This window comes from Garra rufa, chromosome 21, assembly GCF_049309525.1.
Source record: "Garra rufa chromosome 21, GarRuf1.0, whole genome shotgun sequence".
Classification (NCBI taxonomy): Eukaryota; Metazoa; Chordata; class Actinopteri; order Cypriniformes; family Cyprinidae; genus Garra; species Garra rufa.
Genome location: NC_133381.1, coordinates 36584189 through 36597683, shown reverse-complemented (window position 1 = coordinate 36597683; position 13495 = coordinate 36584189).

Sequence of the window (13495 nt, the reverse complement as noted above, 5' to 3'; positions counted from 1 at the left end):
TACCCCTACTGCACAAACTTGTAGAGATGATAAACAGTGTTGAAAACTTAAAAAAAAAATCACCATCATTTCCCATTTAAACTAGCTTCTGTTTCCTTTTCCTTTTTCCCATTGTCTTTTCACCTTGGCAGTCATACTTTCTCTCACTGAGGTGGCTAAAATTATGGGTCCTTTGTCCTTTGGGCAATGATAGAAGTGCATCAAAGGCACACGTGCACTCACATTTCATGCTCACTGTGTTCATTAGCTTCCATCATGGGCTGCTGCTATTCCCTGCAAGTTTGGTTTTGGAATCACCATACCAAACATAGGCCATAATATTGGCATGGGTCTTATTTCATGCAGTGGACAACTTTGCAGTGCTGCTCAGCTACTGGTGTCACATTTATACATCTCGGTAACATGCAGAATAACCATTACTGAATAGTTTGCATACACCTTGCAGAATCTGCAAAATGTTAATTATTTTACCAAAATAAGAGGGATCATACAAAATGCATCTTAATTTTTATTTAGTACTGACCCGAATAAGATATTTCACAGAAAAGACATAGTCCACAAGAGAAAATCATAGTTGAGTTTATAAAAATTACCCTGTTCAAAAGTTTACATACACTTGAATCTTAATACAGTGTTGTTACCTGAATAATCCACAGCTGTGTTTTTTGTATGTTTAGTGATAGTTGTTCATGAGTCCATTGTTTGTTCTGGACAGTTAAAATGCCCAATGTTCTTCAGAAAACTTTTTTTTAACCCTTTCCAACAATGATTTTGAGATCCAGCTTTTTTTTTTTTACACTGAGGACAGCCAAGGGGACTCATATACAACTATTACAGAAGGTTCAAACACTCACTGATGCTCCAGAAGAAAAAAACAATGCATTAAGAGCCAGGGGTGAAAACTTTTGAAAAAAATGAAGAAGTGACCATTTTCTTATTTTGCTTAAATCATATATATATTTTTTATTTAGTACTACTCTTCAGAAGCTACAAATATACTTACTTGTTTCCTAGAGGACAAAATAAGTTAAATTTACCCTGATCTTCAAATTAAAAAAAGTTTTCACCCCTGGCTCTTAATGCATTACGTTTCCTACTGGAGCATCAGTGAGTGTTTGAACCTTCTGTAATAGCTGCATATGAGTCCCTCAGTTGTCCTCAGTGTGAAAAGATGGTTCTCAAAACTATACAGTCATTGTTGGAAAGGATTCAAATACACAAACATACTGAAAAACAAAGAATTTGTGGGACCTGTGGATCATTCAGGTAACAACACAGTATTAAGAAACAAGTGTAAACAGGGTCATTTTTATAAATTCAACTATTATTTTCTTTTGTGGACTATATGTAAACATATTTTATGTGAAATATCCTATTCAGGCCATTACTAAAAAAAATAATAGCATGCATTTTGTATAATCCATCTTAGTTTAGTAAAATAATGAACATTATGCAGATTCTACAAGGTGTGTGTAAACTTTTGACCTCAACTGTATATGCCCAAATTGATCTCTTTGCCAAATAACTGTAAAATATTTTAATTTGATTTTACATCTGCTGCCTTGTGGCACTATATCTTATGTCTATAGTGCTTGTCACCATCTTCAAGAGCCCATAATTTAGTAATAGTGTATAAGAAATGTATATAAACATTGACATTCGACTTCTGTCATCTTAGTTTATTGAGCAGCACATACACAAGCTCTCATTAAACTAAAGGAAGTGCTGTGACTCCTGCAGAGAAGCATATTTACATTATAAGAGCTTCTAATTAGAGATACTTTTTTGACAAGAATGTGACCTCTGATCTTCCACATAAATCCATTTTTACAGCCAGTGACCGGAAAAATATTAACCATGTTATTGTATTGAGACTGCAGTCAAGCCACAGGACAACAATTAGTGATGATTATAGAACAAAGTGTTATGTGTTTCCAATTTAGTCATAGAAATGATATAACAGTTAGATGCAGTTATCTAGTTATTTATATCATATTTATGGCTGGCAGGTCACAGCTACCATATGTGACCCTGGACCACAAAACCAGTCATAAGGTTAAATTTGACAAAACTGAGATTTATACATCACATGAAAGCTCAATAAATAAGCTTTCTAATGATGTATGGTTTGTTAGGATCGGACAATATTTGACTGAGATACATCTATTTGAAATCAGAAATCTGAGGATGCAAAAAAATCAAAAAGACTGAGAAAATCACCTTTAAAGTTGTCCAAATTAGGTTCTTAACAATGCATATTACAAATCAAAAATTACATTTTGATATGTTTACAGTAGGAATTTTACAAAAAATCTTCATGGAACATGAACTTTACTTAATTTCTCAATGATTTTTGGCATAAAAGAAAAATCAAAAATTTTGACCCATGCAATGTATTTTTGGCTATTGCTACAAACAAACCCCAGCGACTTAAGACTGGTTTTGTGGTCCAGGGTCACATATGTTGATATTCAGAACAATAGCATGACTGTGAATGTGATACTGAAACGTGAGAAAAAAGGATATGTTTGTGGATATAGCTCTCTGGAAAAAAAAAAAAAAAACATAGTGGAAATGATCCGTGCCCTGCTCTAGATCTTTAACATTTCCACTAAGCTATATTTCAGGTCAGAAGGTGCAGGGACACAGGGACATATTTTCTATTTATAGCACATCCTTCCTTTTAATGCACTGCAAATGAGGTTCCTGTAATATTATTTCTCACATTATCATTTTCTTCCTTTCTATTTTTTTCTGGTAACATCAGAGAGTTTCCGTGTAAGTGACCTGGGTTTTTCTGCAGAATTTTCATTCTTTGATGAATGTCTCTGGTGAAATGAACATTACAACAACCCAAGTAGGTGCAAATGAAAGTTCTTGAGTATAAATTCAATGTAAAAAACAAAAACAATAACAGGCAGCAGTATTTATTGGCGTTCAAAACAGTGCGTGACGAAGAGCAAGCAATCATAACTTCAGTCGACCAGGCTCAAAAGTTGGGAGTCTGTAAAAAAAATGGGGGTTTAATTTGGTTTTGTCTGTGTGTGTTTTTTTGACTCTCAAAGCCATGGGTCCAATTGATAGCCATTATATGACTGACAGACTGCAACGGTTTGAGGTAAAAATCTTTGTGTTCTACTGAAGAAATAAAGTCACCTACATCTTGGATGCCCTGGGGGTAAGCAGATAAACATCAAATTTTCATTTTTGAGTGAACTATCCGTTTAAGTGAATATTTCAATAAAAATTAAGATGAATTTCCTCAGCTTTATGTCAGTTTAAACCTGTTAGATTAGTTTGTTAGTATTATTATGCCTTTACTTCCTGCTGTTTCACCTTTCAGAATGAAAACACGCATGTTTCCGCGCAGCACATTTGGGTTTAAGCTGATGACTAGCATCTGTCCATTTATTGGCTTTTACTCTTCACTTCACTTGAGTACTTGAAAAAACACTTGGGTCAAATGTCAAACTGCTGACTCAGTGCGAATCTCTCTAACTGACAAGGAGAACATCCACCGGCATTGGAAAGTTAAACAGTGCCTATTCTTTTTTAGGGGCTCAGAGTATATAAATAGAGGCCTGTTTTCTGATCTTAGCCAGATAACGGTCTAATCCATGTTACATAACATTTTGAGCAGCAACCCCTTGACCCAGTGTAAAAAAAATATTTTGCTAGTGTTTGCCGTGCACGTGAATGAGCTTATGCTATGCCATAGAATAACACTGACATTGCATAAAGGGTCACCATACAGTGTGATCAATGGGAACGTTCTCATGAGCAAACGTTGACTCTACATGTCCAAACACATTACCTTGAAAGAGCAATGTGACAAAGGTGAAATATTTTAATAATTTAGTATTTTTCCCGCATTAATTTATAATGAGTTAATGAATAAATGAATGAATATTTTTCACCTTTGGCCTTGAGGGCTTTAGAAAATAAGCTCTATTAAAACATTTTTCACACTCTCTCTATTATTTAATCTCTCTACTAATAATGCACAACAATTATTATGAAGTCATGAAAATTTCCACTACAATCTTAAACAATATTCTGTTTTCTAACAGTCTGTGATGGAAATGACATATTTTTGTATATAGAAACCATCTTTTGTGTCAAAAATCGGCCAAATATTGTCCTAACAAATCATACAGCAGTGGAAAGCTTATTAATTCAGGCTTTAATCAGTATAATGTTTAATCAGGCTTTAATCATGTAAAAATCTCAGTTTAAAAAAAATGACCCTTATGACTGGTTTTGTTATTTTAAGGCCAATTTCATATGTATTCCATATATTAATATAGCTGCAAGCAGCGATTACCAGGGTTCAAGCTCTTTAAAGGGATGGTTCGGAGTAGAATTGACTTCATTGCTATGCACTCCGAAGCCCATCTAAATACCCCATCCGAAGTTTTTTTTACCTTAGTCAAACATTTATGGAGATTTATGGCCATTTGTAGTTTTTGAGACTAGTAGGGATCGGCTAAAACGTGTTTTTAAAACACTCATGGTGGACTTACAAATGTTCCGATGCAGCGTTTTGTGAGTACATAACCTATTTACACTACTGTACAAGTTTGGTAAGATTACTTGCACGTTTAGTGGTGCAATTTACGAGATACATCACATGTACCATTCACTCCTGTAACAAGCAATTCGAAAAACTCTAATATCTCCATAAATGTTTGACTAAGGTAAAAAAAACTTCGGATGGGGTATTTACATGGGCTTCGGAGTGCATAGCAATGAAGTCAATTCTACTCCGAACCATCCCTTTAAGGCATTTAAGAAAATTTGACATTATGTAGCAAATTTTTTGCAAATACAGGTCATTTACCATTAAAATATTATGTTTATGACTGTTATAGCACCAGCTGTGGTCTCCTTAAAACTTTGCAATTTTGTTTAGAATCACCTATATTTTTTAATTTTTTTCCAGATTGAGTGAAAAACCTAGGACTAGTTCGCAAAAGAAGGCCTTCTCAATCATTTAACAAACGATTCGATTGACAGTAGTGGCTCTAAAGGCAAAGTTGTCCAGAATGAGTTCTGTCATTTGATATGAATATCGTGTGTATGTGCGACGAAAAAAAAAAAAAACATGCAATGCATACACCCTTGAAAAATACAATATCACCCCCAGTGGCCGATTTCTTTCAAATTTCACACAGACTATTGGGGCCATGAGTCAAACAGGCCCACCAAGTTCGGCTTCGATCGGCCTCCTTTAACCATGTCTAATAGGTGCTCAAACTACATTAACAAATGGTGGCTATGTTTTTTTGAGATGCACAAATGTCCTTATAGACACTAGTGACACTTTGGACCAAGGCTGTGCACAGCGGTTTTCATGTTGATAGGACAAATGGTTGCATAGGTATAGCCATTTTTATGTTTCTTCCCTCTTATAGTGCCACCAAGTAGCCAATCTCCACGATTTTTGTCCTGTGACCTCAGATTAAGCTCTTGCATAAGTGTTCTGAGTTTGCCAAAGATATCTCATTCATTTGATTCATTCCAATCAGGTGAAAAACCTAGGACTAGTTTGCATAAGTAGGTTTTACAAAAATGTTACACCAGACCTGCGTTTTGTCCGATGTGAGCCAATGATTCCAGTTATTGAGTTAGGAGTTATGGGTGATTTTGTACTTTTGATCGATGTAGCACCCAAATCAGGCCATTTATATATATATGCTTGTTTCACTATATTATGATCATGATTTTAAACTTGTAATAAAATTATTATCATTTAGGCTGGAAAGTGTTTATGAAGGTAAAATAAAATCTCTAAATAAAAGGTACTTGAACAGAAGGTGTAGTTGATTAAGGCAGAGAAAAAAGCTGCCAAGATTTTAGATTATATCATATAAGAAGGGATGAAGTTGAAGGAACATCCATTATGTCTAGATTATGTTTTGAGCAGATGGATTGCAATTAAAAGTACACAAACTATATTTTTTTCCCAAAGAAAATCTCTTTGATTGACAACATCAAGCAAGACCACATGTACAGAAGCAGCTTCCAATGTTGAATTTCACATGGCCATTATAATCTTACACGTCGCCTTGTACTGCTTTAGCAAAGCACTGCGGCTGTGGAATATACTGTAAATGCACTTACATACAGAACCATTCAGAAGGTTTCATAGAGGTTAAGAGCCTCCTTCACTTTGCCAATACAAATTAAAATGGCTATAAAGCCTATTACAGCCTTCTAGGAAATTCAGGCATGTTGAGCCATTGAATGTAAAGTGGAAACTATAGTTACAAAAAAAAAAAAAAAAACAAGACTTAGAAAATGTTTGTTAGCAGAAACAGACTGAAAGAAAATCACAGTTCAATTGATTGTTGATTGGCTGTCACCTTTACCTATTTCTGCCTGAGGCCCTGAGCTTGAGGAGATGAGACTTATCAGGAACTTCCAGTTACATGTCACTTTCTGCTTATCTACAGCTCCGCTGGGGAATTCTGAAGTCGAAGGTAAGGATGAGAATGGACATGATATCACCTCTGGGATTGGATGGGATGAGGAGTCAGCACATGCTGTTTGACTGTAATTCCCAAGTATGGTCAAGGATATCACTGCTACATCCTGAGAAAACCTTTAGAAACATCTCAGATGGATGGCTATGAGATCCACACTTTATCTTTTATGTTTTTTTTTTTTGACTTATTTTATGTGTGTATGTGTGTGTTGTTTTAACTGGACGGCTGGCTGGAATCCCAGGTGGAAGCTAGAGGTTGCAAGTGTTTAGATTAATTGAATATTTCACTGACCCATTACTAGGGTGAGATGTGTTCTATTTATAGCCTGGATGGATGTGTTGGCTCAGCATCAATTGGTTTTCTCCCCCAGATCTTGCTGACTGAGAGTGAGGTGAGGGGGAGAATTATAATGAGAGGCCGAAATAAAATATCAATGAGAACTCAAAACAGAGGCTGCAACAAGAGAAAGGGGGAGGTTATTTTTTCTCTTTCGGTGAAATTAAAGCAAATGAATAGATTGACTGTGGACCTCTTCTTACACTGTGAGTCTATACTGAAAGAAATGTCTGCACAGCATTTCTGTAAATGCAATATGAAAAAATATCAAAATATAGTTGACTTCTATGGTGCCCTGAGTTTGTACTTCCAAAATGTAGTTTAAATGTGGCTTTAAACTATCCCAAATGTGGTTGTAAACACTCCCAGACGAGGAAGAAGGGTCTTATCTAGCGAAACAGTGTTTTTTGTTAAAAAAAGTACAATTTATATGCTTTTAACATCAAATGCTCGTCTTCTTTTGCTCTATCTGAAATTAGTTTTTTTCTGGTTTTAAGGTAGTTAGGGTATGTTGAAAAACTCCCATATTATTTTCTCTCTCAACTTCAAAAATCATTTCAAAATCATCCTACTTTGCTGCAGAAGTACCGACCCAGTGTTCGCAAAGTGAACATGCAAAGAAGATCAAATACCCTTTACAAAAAAGATAAAACAGCAATGTAGGACGATTTTGAGGGAGAAAATTAGAAGATTTTTCACTGTCATGAACTTGAAAAAAACTGAGTTCAGGCACAGCAAGACAAAATGAGTGTTTGAGGTTAAAAATTATATAAATTGTAACAAAAAATCTAAACAAAAACGTTCATTTTGCTAGATAAGTACCTTCTTCCTCAGCTGGGATCGTTTACAACCACATTTGGGATCATTTAAAGCTGCATTTAAACTGTATTTTGGAAGTTCAAACTCGGAACACCATAAAAGTCCACTATATGGAGAAAAATTCTGAAATATTTTCTTTACGACTGAAGAAAGAAAGACATAAACATCTTGGATGCCAAGGGGGTGAGTACATTATCTGTAAATTTTCGTTCTGGAAGTGAACTACTTCAGTTTTGAGGCCATCATTTAAACATCTGTTTGTGCCAACCAACATCAAAACTAAACACAAATAAAACAATATTACAAAATTCATTTTAGCTTAAATACATTTTGTAAGTAAGAAACTCTCTTTTTATTTGCAAAAATAAAGAAGTACAGCTAATGGGGTGACGGATGCAGCGCTATGCTGTCATGGTAACAATCCAGGTGCAGATAATTACTCTTTTATGTCTTTTATTGCTCCCTTCAACAAGTGTGTTCCAAGTAATCACTTTAAGGAGAGAGCATTGCATCAAGAGATGCTCACTTCCAACTGGAATTGCGCCCTGCCAGCAAAAACTGTTCCAAAAAACCCAAAGTAGAACTGTGTCTCTGAGCAACACACAGTGAATCAGCCTTTTTTGAACAAATCAGTTGCCTGAATAAATCAATGACTTACTCATACAGCATTTTTCACCACCTATTGCATAATGATGTAACCTGCAGTAAGAGTTACTGAAAAATCCCCACCATTAATTCACAGACTGACAGTCTGCCTAGAACGAATACAGACAGTGTCGACAAGAAAATTAAGGTTTTTGAGGAAAACATTCCAGGATTTTTCTACATATAGTGGACTTCAATGAGGATCAACGGGTTTAGGGTCCAAATTGCAGTTTCAGTGCAGCTTCAAATGGCTCTACACGATCCCAGGCAAGAAATAATTGTCTTTTTACCCTGCTGAAAAAACCCCAGCTAAAACCAGCCTAGGCTGGTTGACTGGTCTTAGCTGGTTTAGGCTAGAAGTAGCTGGTTTTAGCTGGTTTCCCAGCGTGGCCAGGCTGGTTTTAGCCGGTGCTGGGAAAATGGCCTAAAACCAGCCAACCAGCCTAGGTTCATCGATCAGTCATTTTATAAGAAAAATTACATTTCTATACTTTTTAACCTCAAGTTTGACTTCATGCATTATGTAATCACATTGAAAAGGTCACGTGTGACATAGGTGAAAGTACCAACCCAGTGTTTACAAAGCGAACGTGCAAAGAAAATCAAATGACCCTTATTCCTAGGCAGGGATTGTGTAGAGCTTTTTGAAACCAGAGTACAAAGACAAAGTACTAACCATGTGTGAGCATTCATTGTTAAAAAGTATACATTTTTCTTTTCTTTTTTTTTAAAGAAAATTACTGATTGTTTGACTAGACAAGTCCCTTATTCCTCGGCTGGGATTGTGTAGAGTCTTTTGAACCTACACTAAAGCAAAACGATCAGTCATTTTCTAAAAAAAATAACAATTTCTGTACTTTTTAAAATCAAATTCATTTGTGACGTAGGAGAAAATACCAACCCAGTGTTTACAAAGTGAACGTGCAAAGAAAGTCAAACGTCCTTTGCATAAAAAGGTAAAACTACAGTGTCGGATAATTTTGAAGTTGGAGGAGAAAATTAGATGAGTTTTTCACCCTACATTACCTTTTTAAGCTGGAGTACACAGATGAAGAACTAACCATGCGTGATTACATAATGCATGAAGAACATCTTGGAAGACATGGTGGTGAGTAAATTATCAGGAGATATTGTTTCCAGAAGTGAACTAATCCTTTGAACGCTGTATGTTAAAGATTGGACATCGTATAGATGTTCAATCGGATTGAGTTCTGACGATTTCAGCACCTTGAACTCAATGGTTCCTCAAACCAGTCCTGTACAATTGTTGCAGTGTAACAAGATGCATTATCCTGCTGAAACAGGCCACAGCCATCAGGGAACACCACTGCTACAAAAGAGTGCACATGGTCTGCAACAATCTTTAGATTAGGAGGTACGTGTCAAAGTAACATCCACGTGAATGCCAGGACCCGAGGTTTCCCAGCATAACACTGCCCAGAGCACAACACTGCCTCTATTGGCCTGCTATCCTCCCATAAATCCCGCTGGCATCTTTTCCCAAAGTGAACAGTGCACATGAACCCAGCAATCCAACCTGATCTAAAAGAAAACATTATTCAGCAGAGCATGCACCTTCTTCCAGTGCTCCATGGTCCAGTTCTGATGCTCACAAGCCCATTATAAATGCTTTTGGTGGTGCACGAGGTCATCATGGACACATCCGGTCTGCAGCTACGCAATCCTACACACAACAAACTGTGATGCACTTTGTATCCTGAAAGCTTTCAAGCATTAGGTTTTTCAGCAATTTGAGCTACAGTAGCTCTTCTGTGTGATCGGACTAGACAGCCTTTGCTCCCCACATGCATCAGCGATCCTTGCCCATGACTGGAAACACCTCACAAAACTTTTGGAGATGCTCAGTCCCAGACCCAGTCGCATAGCCATCACTAGCCATCATTTGGTCCTTCTTAGAAGTCACTAAGAAGACCATTTTTTTCTGCTTTCAACATGAAATGATTGTTTATTTGCTGCTTAATATGTCTCCACCCTTGACTAGCACCATTGTAATGATATAATCAATGTTATTGACTTATTGACATCTGTCAGTGGTTTTAATGTTGTGGTTGATCAGTGTACTGCAAATCAGCACTCTTGGAACGACGCTCAGGCAATCAAATTCGAGGAATGGACTAACTGGGAAACAGAACAGCAGATAGTCTTGGTGGTACCACAGTGAATAAAGATCTTCACATGCCATGTAGAAAAACACAGCTGTTTTGTACAGGTAATGTTAGGCAGATCAAGTTGTGCATTTTTATTAGACTGGAAAAAGTGTGTATTGATTTGTCACCTACTGTAGCCATTATATATACTGATAGCTCAGCAGTGATCTGATCAGTCGTTGGATAGTTAACAGTTTTGGCACCTCATTGACATGAAAGTATAAGCTGCATTTTTCTTACCGGGGTAGAGAGCACATGCATAGTTTGTCACGGATTGTAAGCTGATTTACTTACATGTTGTCCTCACAGTCCTTGACTTTGATCAGTATCATTCTCAGCAGAGTCAGCACAGTCATTCATGTAATAGAATTTTCCTCAGCAGTACTAAAGTGCAATTTTCTTCAATTATCAGGATTGCTGCATTATGCTTTTAAAAAACTGGAGTAGTATTTCAATATGACTAATATGATTTGATTTTGGGAATCTAAAAATGTGTTAAAATGTGTTTTTAGTATGCAAAACAGTGAGTAATATATCAAAGCTAGGTATTGCTTGCTGGGAAGAGAAAGATACACCATAACCACATACCTTTAAAGGAATAGTTTGCCCAAAAATGTTTTGTTTTTTTCATTAATTTCTCACCCATATGTTGTTTCAAACCTGTGAGACCTTTGTTTATCTTCGGAACACAACTTAAGATATTTTTGATAAAATCAAGGAGTTTTCTGATGCTGCATAAGCAATGCAACTACCATGTTCAAGGCCCAGAAAGGTAGTAAGAACAACGATAAAATGGTCCTTGTGACATCAGTGGTTCAACTGTAATTTTATGAAGCTATGGGAATACTTTTTTGTGCCCAAAGAAAACAAAAATAATAACTTGATTCAACAATTTCTTCTCCTCCCTGTTAGTCTAGGCCTTGAACATGGTAATACAAAGATGGTTAATACAAAATGCATGTTATTTTTTATTTAGTACTGACCTGAATAAGATATTTCTTGATTCTTAATACTGTGTTGTTACCTGAATGATCCACGGCTGTTTTTTTTTTTTTTTTTTTGTTTAGTGATAGTTGTTCATGAGTCCCTTGTTTGTCCTGAACAGTTAAACTGCCCACTGTTTTTCAGAAAAATCCTTCAGGTCCCACAAATTCTTTGGTTTTTCAGCATTTTTGTGTATTTGAACCCTTTCCAACAATGACTGTATGATTTTGAGATCCATCTTTTCACACTGAGGACAACAAAAAAGAAAATTATGCATTAATAGCCAGGGGGTGACATTTTTTTGTCATTCAGTACTGCCCTTCAGAAGATACTTACATGTTTCTCAGAAGACAAAATAAGTGAAATTTACCCTGATCTTCAAATTCCAAAAGTTTTCACCCCCCTCTTAATGCATCCTGTTTTCTTCTGGAGCATCAGTGAGCGTTTGAACCTTCTGTAATAGTTATATCCGAGTCCCCCAGTTGTCCTCAGCGTGAAAAGATGGATCTCAGAATAATAAAGTCATTGTTGGAAAGGGTTTAAATAGACAAAAATGCTGAAAAACCAAAGAATGGAGGATTTTTATGAAGAACAGCTGGCAGTTTAACTGTTCAGGAGAAACAAGGGACTTATTGGATCTTATTCAAGTCAGTACTAAATAAAAATAAAAAAAAGCATTTTGTACGATTCCACAGATTCTGCAAACTTTTGCCCTTATGTAGAATCAAAATTCAAACTCAGATTTTAGATTTTTTCCTGCATATAAATCTCTACATATTATATCACTCCTTGACAGGTGCCATTATAATAATATTATTAATGTTTTTTACTTCATCTGCCAGTGGTTTGGTTCTTGATTATTTCAAATAATATTTGCCTTACAAGCTACTGTACTATACTAGATTACAGTCTAGTCATGACCAGAAGGAAGGAGATTTAATATGGCACCACATTCTGATACTAAAAATGTCTCTGTGGACAGTCAGATTTATATTTTCTATTAACGGTGTCTGTCCAGAAATATTAAACTATGATCTAATCCAAAGGGCAGCACCTCAAACTCAAAACAATTGTTATAAATGTCAGCTTGCAAGAGGCGCAATATAATATAATGGAATGTTAAGGACAAGACATGCAGTTTTGGTAGCACAAGTTAAATCACCACAATTTCATTCATGTGTTCAACATCGTAATTCACACGTTATGTGACAAGGACGTTTGTAGAGTACTATAGGCTCTATATGTGGTATCATTTTGCTGAAAATATTAAAAGATGACATGATGTGATGTATTACTGTACACTACTTCAGTGCACTGGAGAATGTTCTTGCTTTGCACTGCAAGAAAAAATGTGCAGTATGCACATTACCTCCAACAACAAAGATACATCATATATTATAACTGGTGTTTTTACTGTTGAGGAATATATCATGAAAAATTGAACTTTTTCCCTGTTTAAGTGCTATAAACAGGTCCCTGGTGTATCTACCAACTCAGAAAACGTACCCAGTGAGTTTGTTTTGGTAAGCCTTTCTCTGCAAGTAAGTGAAAAAACGAGCCACTTAGATTTTGCTCTCCCCATGACGTAGAAAGGAGATCTTATCATAATATTACCGTCTTTAATCTGGACGTTTCCACTCACTGCGCTGCCATTTAGTTTTTGCAAGCGACAACAGTGTACCGGAGCAAGCATGCTAACTGTTCTGTCACTGGCTGCACAGATCTTCATAGACAAAGCCAACATTTTAACATAAACTTGTGTGTATTTGACAGTTTAAGCGCAATAAGACACGAAAGAGAACTTGCCATTAGACAGTCGCTTTCGATGTGTGTTTAGAAAAACCTATATCAGATGTTTAAACTGATATGGTTTAAAATGCATGATTTCAGTGTGATAGACATGATAATCAAAACCAAACAGTTGTTTTTATCAGTGTCTGAGGTATGAGCTGTAAAACCACAGCCCTATTCTGGAAAAGAGGGCAGGGAACAGCAGCTCATCTGCATTTAAAGATACATGCACAAAAAAAAAAAAGTGTGTTTCTGCTTCCACTC